General features: G+C 36.8%; 1 non-coding gene across 1 annotated transcript; it reads left to right on the top strand.

Annotated features, from left to right (window-relative positions):
• Positions 1–10,375: 10,375 nt before the first annotated feature.
• On the top strand, positions 10,376–10,448 carry trnak-cuu. Its single transcript has one exon. It is a non-coding gene; the product is annotated as a tRNA-Lys (tRNA).
• The last annotated feature ends 351 nt before the right edge of the window (positions 10,449–10,799 follow it).

Genomic DNA, 10,799 nt, shown 5'->3' on the forward strand with positions numbered 1-10,799 from the left:
CTATACAAATAAAAATGAATTGAATTAAATTAAATTGATTTGATGGACAGCTTGATGGACGAGGTCAGACAGGAGTCTCCATGGACTATGATGTTTGCGGATTATACTGTGATTTGTGGTGAGAGCAGGGAGCAGGTTGAGAACAGCCTGGAGTTAGTTAGAGCCAGTTCCATTATGGTCTATGTGCTTGCATCATATGAAGTACACAGCTTTTACCTGCTTTATCAGTCACCTCCATTACAACATGCCAAAAAAGTTTGGGGTTTATTTATTTGTTTTTCTTTAAAACTTGCTGGGAAGATTCTGTCCATCTTTTTTCGCACTCCATATGCTGACCTTATGTAAACTAGCAAAAGCAAAAGCATATGGTTATGAATTTGGCAAATTTTGATGAATATATCAGCGTGCAGTTAATTATTGCATTTATATTGTAAACTCTTTTGTGACACTGATTGCTTTTCATTGTATACTGTATACTGAGAGCTGAACGATGGAGGACACTGTTTTGAGACACAAGGCTTAAAATTAATTAATTAAAATAAAGGTATTTCATTACTTTTGACATTTTAACAGGTTATTCTTATTAGAGTTTAAACTCACAAATTGATGCTTAGTTGTTTTAATTTGTGTCATCTATTTGAATATGTTAATCATTAATGAAGTCTTTGCTTGATTATCATTAACAACAATTAATTGTTAATGAAAAATCATAAAAAATAATAATGTGAATTAGTGGTAATAATAAATACATTAGTTAATGACAATAATAATTATTATTTCCTTTTTTAAGCTAAGAATATGAACTTATTATAAAGTAAAATAGTTCATGGCTGCAACTCATGTAACCCTTTATAAGTAACTTTTAATTTTTAGTATCTTCTAGGAAATTTGTACTGATGTTGAGACCGTGTTGCAGTGAAGCATGGTGGTGGTTGTGAATGGAGTGTAGTTGTGGAGATTTGTGCTCATTCATTCACAATGGCATTAGCGAATCAAGTACTGATGTATGGAGAGGACGCCTGGGATGCAGTCAGCTTTCCATTTCATGCCAGAAATGGACACTAGGGTTGAGGTTAGAGCTCTATAGCAGGCCACTGAAGATCTTCTTCTCCAAGCCATATTTTAATGGAGCCATATAGTGTAGGTGTACTTCTTGCAAACCGAATCGAATGTTCATGTTAATTCTGGACAAGAACTTGGGTTCTAAGTAATATGGCAATATGTCATTGATTAATCATTGGTGATGAATACTACCTCTGTGATGTACAGTACCCCAGGCAGCTATTCCCAATGTGCAGCTGTATTTGTATGCATCTTTGTCTGCTGTAGTCTTCCTCAGCCCTACTGATTGCAAATCAGAAGGGACTGATTTACTAGCATTAGCTCTGTTTGTTAGTATTAGCGTTAGATGTACACTCCTCTTCCCAAGCCTGGCTGGTGAGCTCGATCTGTGCCGGTTGGCATTTGCTTTCCTCAATGTCCCCGGAGCCTCATGCTGGATGGATGTAGAGGCTGGGCAAGATGCCAGCAGGTGTGATTAGCTTGTCCTCTCACATCAGTGTGAACAGGCCTCCTCATCATGCGCAAGTGTGCCAGGGGAGGCGTACGCCATCTGCTGCCATCTCCGCCACCAGGAGGGTGCCAGTCATACACACAGGCATCACTCCCTGGTGCCCGGCGGGCAAAGAGATTGGGACGGCGCCCAAGATTGAAAGTTTTTCACCTGAGATCAGGCTCAGATAACTCTTAAGTTGAGGTCATTTAAAAAGAGGATTCGTTTTTTGCTAGAAAGACTACATTCAGAAAAAATTTAGCAAAACGACAAAAATTTCTACACATTTTTTTGTATTTTATACATTCTTTAACACTGTTTTGGGGTTGTTTTTAAGACTCTCTTTAGCCATTACCAGAATCTTCAAACTCAGTGTGTGTTTTGTATTAGTTATCAATATTATTTTCATGTTATTTGCTTATAATGCAAATCAATTAGGTAATATACATATAATCAATTGCTATTTTATGCTTTGAAATCTAAAAAAGTCAGTAATGTTTATCAAAGGAATAAACAGAATTAAGGGGTCACCATGCAAAGTGTCTGAAAGTTTAGCTATGACCTTGGATCTCCACTGTTCCTTTGTCTCTTTCCTTGGCTCTGCCTGAGTTGAGCATGTGTGTGTATGTGTGTCTGAGCACCGTCTGTCTGATTGAGAGAGCAAGCGTCTCCTGAGGTCTCGAGCTAAAGTCCGGGATGGCAAAGGGCACGGCTGACTTAGGTTTGCTCAACAGCAAGGCAGCCTTGGCCTTTTCAAGTGCTGTTACATTGAAAAGAGATTCTTTCACTTAAAAGCATCTATGGGGGGGCCATGCTGAGATTGTCTGAGTTTGTGTGTGTGTGTGTGTGTGTGTGTGTGTGGGAGGGTGGGATCCACTTTCATTTGTCTCTCAAGCCTTCTGAGGTGTATTGATTACAGCATGTCTGAGCTTGTGTGTCAGGATTGGTGTGTGTGTGTGTGTGTGTGTGTGTGTGTGCACGTGTGTCGTGCTTGTGCTTGCATGCACTGTCTCCCATGCTGAGGCGAGAGTGTGTCTCCTCCTAGGTGGTGTGCTGAGACTACAGATAATCAACATCAAAAGTACTGTGCTTTGTGCATGAGTGTGTGCATATAAGTGTGTGTGTGTGTGTGTGTGTGTGTGTGTGTGTGTGTGTGTGTGTGTGAGCGAGAGAGAGAGAGAGAGAGAGAGAGAGAGAGGCAGAGGGGATATGGAGATTAGATTCTGCTTCATGAGATTCCACACATAGCCTTTAATCTTGGCCTCCGTGTAAATCTTCCATGCCTCTAACGACTTGGCCCGTGCTGATAAACAGAAATTAATCAAAGGTAATGATGTCTCAGTGCACAGACTTTTTCATGTAAACATGCCAGTTACAAGTGCTAATGTTCTACAGAGGATTTGTTCAATTCAAATTACAATAATGGTCAAGCTGCTTCTGTAACCGAGATCCATTATAGATCAGGGTTGTTTTGTCTTTATAATGCTTAGCTTTGTTTATGAAGCTTATATTTTCAATATACTCCATTATGGGTTACTTTTCTATCTATATGAATATTTATCAAATTGGCTTCAGCCAAACCATCTAAGCATCACGTCTACATCAAAAAGTTTGGAGACAAGCGCTATTTACAAGAAAGTACTTTATTTATCTAGGTTTACACCTTCAAAATAGTCCCCTTGAACAGCAATACAGTGCTCCCAGCATTCCTGCCACTTCTGGAATGTGTCCTGGAAGTCCTCTTTTCTAAAATTGTCAGGTACCTTCTGCGATTCATGCTGGATATCTGCAATGGTGTCAAAATGGCCGCAGGAGCCAAATTTGGATTGTTCTCCGAATAGTTTCAACATTTTTGCGGGTTGAGCTCATTGAAGGTCTTCCCGATCTCTCATCTTCCAGTGATGTTCCTCCGTGTTTGAAGCGCACGTGCCTCTCAAAACACCTCGAACTATTTACTGCAGCACGCCGTGTGTCAAACATATGTCATGTCAATCCACTCTGTGGTGGATTTGCCCAGTTTCACACAGAATTTTTTTCTAACTTGCTGTCCATGATGAAATCGCAGACGCACATTCTCAGAATAGAGCCAGTTAGTCTCGAAACCTTTCGATACCACCTCATAAAATGAAATGAATTTAAAAACCTCTTTGGTAAAACACCTTCCAATTGACTTTGGATGACCACCATTAATAATATTAATGAATGCTGAAGAAATGTTTGTCTGACTGTTTTAAACTCTCTGATTTCCATAAACATCTCTGACTTGCTAATTCTACGCTTCATTTCTCATTCCTTGTTTCTCAGTATGTTGGTTCATCAACTAACATCATCTGAATATATTTTTTCAGCAAAGAATGTGGCTGTTTTATTTTTAAAAGTATTACAACTCTCAATTAATGCTTTATATTTATTCCGAGCATCTAAGACATTCAACATTTTGTATAACATTTCAATTTCTATCTATATTCATGTGGAACCATTTTCATCTGCAGCGAGGGGTCTCCGACAGAAAGAACTTCATCCAGCTTATTATGTATAGGCTGCTTTTTTTGGACCATTAAGGCCAAAACAAGTCAGCTGGCAAGCAAGTCAGCTGGTTTGATATCTACATGTCATAGCAACATGCAAGACATCATAATGTCTAAAATGCTTCTAGGCAAGTCAGAGTTTTGTGGGTAAACACATTTTTAAACATATGCATTAAGAGTATATTTCAGTCCAAATATAGCTTTAATTGTCACGTTTACACACACAGACCCCAATTATCCATCCCATCCTGTCTAAATATTTATTTCCCATTATATCTCCTGTTCTTGTTCTTTTTTTAAATCTCATATCATCCACTCCTCTTATTTAATGAAACATTGATATGCACTGTATGTGTGTGTGTGCTTTTGTTTGTATGTGTGTGCATGTGTGTATGTGCTCATGGGAAGGGGTCTGTATTTATCACCACTCTCACTACAGACGGCCAGAAACAAACAAGGCCAATTAGTCCAACTGCTGCACACCAGAAAGAGAGACGAGAACTATCCCCAGAGCCCAGAGCCACTCTGCTTGTGATTTCCCATGGTGCCTCTGAAGCAAGTCCACCTGAAGTACACTGATGCAGTAATGGGCATGAAAAAAAATGTGTAATGAGGTAATGATGATAACAGGCTGCTTCGCCAATATTGTCATTACTGGATGTGTACTAACAGACTCAGTGTCTGAGATAAAACTAGCATTTTTTTCCCCAGATTTGCTAGCGAGCTAACCTGAACACAACTCAGCAGAATTCCTGAGAGGATTCTTTTTTTTTTAATAATTATGATGTAAAAATGCAGCATATAGATAAAATATCATTTCTAGTGGTTGTTCAATCGATTGTAATTAAATAGTGAATTAAATTGACAGTGAATTCAAGACCTCACACCTGATTTGTTTGCTAGGTTTTGTAGCTACGCTAGTACAACAGGTTACACTTGAAACTTTCTAACACGATAACACAGGTGTCCGAAAGTGTATATATTTTTTTGCTTTGCATTTTTTGAATATCAGCACGGTCTGTGTGGAGTGTGTATCTTTGTGTATTATACAGTGTATTGTAGTTGGATTGGCATCTCAACCATATACAGTACACAGTGAAATAAAACAATATTAACCTGCAACCAAGTTGCTACATAAAGCAACACGATTCAACACAAAATAACACAAACCTATTCACAGAACTACATAAACACATTGATAACATGTGCACACAACATTTAATGCAGCAACACAACAATGCAATAACACTGTGACAATGCAGCGTCCACCAGCACACAGAGATAAATATGTGTGTGTATCAGTTCAATCACTTATTGAGGAGTCTGATGACTTGGGGAAGAAACTGTTACACAATATGAGGGCCAGAGGTCTTCAGTACATTTTTCCCGACAGCCAAAGGGTAAAGTGTGTGTGCATTGTGTGTGTGTGTGTGTAGTCAAGCGCAATGTTTGTGGCCCTGCAGATGTAGTATGTCATGTAAAATGTCCATGATGGATGGAAGAGTGTATTGTTCTCCATGCTGTTTCTCGTAGTGTAAAGTTTCACTTTGCTTTTCCTGCTCATGTCAGGAAATAAGATTTCTGCTATGAACACATTGATGTTACCCTTGAATGGTACATATGTCTTATTACCACTGTAACGGTCAAGACGTTTTCCACTTCCTCAGGATGTTTCTCTCCCTTCCGTCTTGGCTGAGGAAAGTAGGACATTTTTTTTATTATTTTCTTTTATTTTTCCACCTCCGCTATTCACCTCTGTACTGTTTACCTCCATTGATCCGTCCTGTATGTTTCTCCTTTTCCTTTTATCTTATTTTGTATATAGTCCTGTTTACGATTCTAAATTTGTATTATATGCAGTTAACAGCAATTGGAGGCAAAACCACTCCTAGGTCTTGTTTTTGTCCTTTTCTTTCAGATTCAGTACCATCACAAAAACATTACGTTACAACCCCTTTACTCAGGGCGTTAAAAGGGAATTGTAACAGTCACTACGTAAAATAAGTGTCAATTTTTTTCCAAAAAAATTATTTTTATATTCCAATAAGAATGGTGAAATATCATCTATTTGTAGCCATTGTAACATAAGTGATAACAGGAACTACCTTGTTTCATCCAAAATCGTCAAATGTATCTGTTAAAAGTGTTGTCTTTTAATAATTAAAACACTGTTAACGCAAAAGTAGAATGGTGATGTTAAAGGAACATTTGACTTTTAGTGGTGAAAATAAATGCATAATTGATTTTGTTCCTATGGCCTATTGTGTTTTTTTCCTTACTTGGCAGATTTATAGTGAGCAATAATTTCAGATCTTTATACAAATAATGAGCACAATAACTGCTTTAATGGGCTGGAATATACACACACACACACACACACACACACACACACACACACACACACACACACACACCATTAGGCAAAGTCAGTTTGTACATGCAGTCAAATGGATTTCACTAGAATATATTGACATTTGAAATCCCCACATATGAAAAAGGCACGCCATGATGTTTACTGTAGCCATGCAGCTTAAGCCATTCTAATGACGTCTCCGTCCTGCCCCTGATTGAAGAATGTATTGACATTTGAAAGGCACAGACACGGAAATATCCGCCATGCTCCCCTGCGTTGTTATTGATTTTGGACAAAGACATTTAAGTACATTTACGGACATTTGAAGCATCACTGATTTAGGCCAAGGGCAAAAAATAAAATATCAATACTGAGCTTTTACTGTGTATTTTACACATAGGTCTTTGAGTTCAAACATAAATGAATTAATATACAAAAGATAACATCTAAACTTGTGATTTGAGTTATTAACAATAATACACTATATTGGCAAATGTTTGTAGATACATGACTATAAGATTCGTATGTGCTTTTGGAACATCCTATTCCCTATTTGTGTTAATAATTTTGGTTGTGGATTTTTGTGCTCTTTAGGGAATGCTGAGGAAATAGGGCGGAGGGTCAGCATTCCAGTTCCTTCCAAAAATGTTAGATAGGATTGAGGTCGAGCTCTTTAGCAGCCACTTAAGATCTTCCACTCCAACCCATTGAATGCATATCTTCAGGAGCTGGCATTGTGCACAAGGGAATTGTTATGCTTGAACAGGATTTGATTTCCTAAATATCACAATACATTCGTCCATATGCAGCATTTTTATAGCTGCTGTTCTAGAAAATTCATGAACCCCCCTATTACATAATACATGATAAACTATGGACAAATTTGAGCATTGCATGTGTGCATTTGTTTTGGGCTACAACAGAGTCATTTTGTTTTTGTGATGCAATAACTTTTTAAATATGACCATAAACCATGATAAAGCATTCTTATTTATTAGGATATAAAAATGTTTATACTGGCTCATGTCTAGGTTACAGCATAATATAAAGACTTTATACTTCATATCTGCATTTTATCTTTCTCCATTCGTCAATCTAATGAGATGTTTTATGGCCCAAGCTGCTGGGGTCCTGTTAAGACAAAGTTAAGTTTTTTTTTTTTCTGGGAAATCAAAAAATGAGAAAAATAGTTACAACACCAACAAAGAAATCATTAGAGCAATTGACAAAGACAGAAACCAATAATGTAAACATTAAAGCACAGGGATATAAGGTGGAATATTTAATATTTCACATTGAGCTGTTGTGGGGAATGCAGGGAACTGAGGTACCAAACCCTGATTTTTCTACAAAATTACACTCCGGAAAAAAAAAAAAATAATAATAATAATAATAATAATAATAATAAATATATATATATATATATATATATATATATATATATATATATATATATATATATATATATATATATATATATATATTCGGAGTGTAATTTTGGACAAAGTTCACGGTTTGGTACCTCAGTTTTTAAGTCATTGTTTGGTAAATGTCGGTTTATTTTTTATATTAATGCAGTTTATTAACATGCGATCATACAATTTTATACAAATTTTAAATAAAATGTCTGCTTGGTTAAATAATATATTCAATAATATTTTATAAAAAATATAGGAGAATAAATCAAATGAATGCAATACACTTTTTTATTATATTGATTATAACAGAGTAATCAATGAAATTGACACAAATTTAATTGATTATATAAAAATCAATAAATGGAAACATTTTAATTTAATAGTTTTCTCTTTTTTAGACCCTATTTAGGTAATACAGATTTACTGAACTGTTCTACTTATTTTAGCCCACTTACACTCCCTCAATGTGTGGAATTGTCAGGATTTTCTCCTTTTAAGTGAAATTTTTGAAACTGGACATAAAACCCTAAAGAATCCATAGTGTTAGCATTAGCCGCTAGCCACTTCCTGATTAGAGTTTTCATTCTGATTGACTGCAACAAAATAGCCAATCCTGTATCCTCAATACCTGAGTGACAGGAAACAACAATGCCATAATTAGTAATAAGATTAAAACATGACAAGGCCAGATGTTACACAACAATAAGAAGCTATCTCTAACACCACAATTTTAACAAGGTAACAAGGGATTATCAGAAGTGTTGAACAATTAACATGACTTGCTGAGCTCACAGATAATTAAGGACTGAAGTGTCAGTAGGAATGCATCTAGTTTTATGTGCATTCTTGTGTTCATGAATTAAGAAAAACACAAAGGACGAAGGTCAAGTCAGTCATCTGTCATACATGACCTTCTGTCAGAATAGATTTTGTATAAGTATATATTAGAAATGGGAAGTAATGAAGTTCAAATCAGCATGTCACTTCACTATTTATTTTTCAGTTTTTATATGTACTTATTAAATTTTTCTACACAAATATCTAAACTTTCTACTTCCTACATCTTTAGTTTTAATCTATTTAGTGACATGATTAATCGCTTCTCTGTTTTCAGCCCATCTTTTCATTACGCAGCTTTTTCAACCTCCCACTGGTGTATCATTTACTGGCTATCACACGCCACAGACGCAGGCTAGCATACGAAGCTAACAACAAACAAGGCAGAAGGCAACAAGAAGTATGGAAGTTCTAGAGGTTCTAGAGGAAGAAGTTCTAGAGACTCAAAACACTTTTGTATGTCGCTCTGGTAAAGGACGTCTGCTAAATGGCTCAAATGTAAATGTAAATGTAAGGCTAATGTGGGTGAGGGGGTTAGCGATGTAAACATGACTGAGAACAGAGACATTCCTGAGCACCTGATCATCATCATCTTTGCTCTGCTTGTGTTCTATATGGTGGATGTTCAGGTGGATACATTTATTTATATATTTATTACATTTATTATTAAAGAATTACAAAATTTGAAATAATTTTGTGTTCATATATTAATATGATGTGAGGTCCAGTTACCAGTGTGACACTAAAACAAGTGATGGTAATGATTCCTGTTTACTTAAGTACATGTCATTGCCCAAACTTCTTTACTTTTAAAAATTTGCATATCACATGACTAAAAGTCTTTCGTTCCATTCATGACTAAAGCGATGAGTGACTTTTTTCAGCGATGAGTAACTTTAGTCTAGTATTAAACGCATGCTCTACTTCATGTTGAGTCTCTTTTACAATACTGTATATGCTATACCCAAATATTTAGAACGCTGTATAGAATGTAATAATCTTGTCAGAGCAATACATAAATATATAATATCTGTCTTTATTTCTTTGATGTTATTGCTTGTTGGTTGTTTTCCGTAGTGCTTGCACACATACTTAACAATGGCGCTGCTGGAAATGAACGCGTTTCTATTGATCTCCTAATAAACATAGGCAAATGGTGAACATCAGTGCATGTGTGATGAAGGAATCCAATGAAAGGTTTAGGGATGAATGAGGAATGGCTTCTGGCTAAATGTATTCCGAAAGAAACTGTGAAAGGATTTTTCTTAAGCCTGCTGTGGTCTTAATAACATCGCATGATTCCTATTGTTATTCATGTTTTAATAATGCTGCTCCTTTCATACATTTTCGAGTGGCTTGCTGGAGGGATTCCAACTAATACGAACAAAATTCAGAGTGCAATTTTTTATTTGATTAATTAAATACCTTTTTTTCTGTGAAGTAGTTCGGATTGGCTTCGTTTGAACGGGGAAACGTTAACGTGGCAAAGTATTGAACGTGTTAACCAAAAACTGCAGTATTTTTTTTCTGTTTTGATCAAAAAGTGCCATCACTAATTAATATACTATATGGACAAAGTATTGAGATACTTGACTTTTCAATGTGTTTCTCACTCAAACTGAAACCAAGTGGGAGGCATGTAATTGTATAGGATGTTTTTGGATGCATTAGTATTCAATTTTCCAGGTCCCCTGGTGGTCTAGTGGTTAGGATGCAGCGCTCTTACCCCTGAGGCCCGGGTTCGATCCCCGGTCAGGGAACCGACCCCAGCCACTCTTAGTGCCGGTCCCAAGCCCGGATAAATGGGGAGGGTTGTGTTAGGAAGGGCATCCAGCGTAAAAACATGTGCCAAATCAAACATGCGGATGATCCGCTGTGGCGACCCCTGATGGGAGAAGCCAAAGAACGTATTCAATTTTCCCTTCAATTAAACTAGGAGACCCAAATGTGTTTCAGCATGATAATGCCCCTGTGCACAAAGCCAGATTCATGAAGATATGCTTTACATTGTTTGAGAGTGGAGGATCTTGAGTGGCCTGCTATAAAGCTCGGACCTCACCCCCACTGAACACCTTTGGGATGAATTGAAACGCTGACTGCACCCCAGGGCT

The sequence above is a fragment of the Silurus meridionalis genome, chromosome 29 (assembly GCF_014805685.1).
Source record: "Silurus meridionalis isolate SWU-2019-XX chromosome 29, ASM1480568v1, whole genome shotgun sequence".
NCBI classification, from domain to species: Eukaryota; Metazoa; Chordata; class Actinopteri; order Siluriformes; family Siluridae; genus Silurus; species Silurus meridionalis.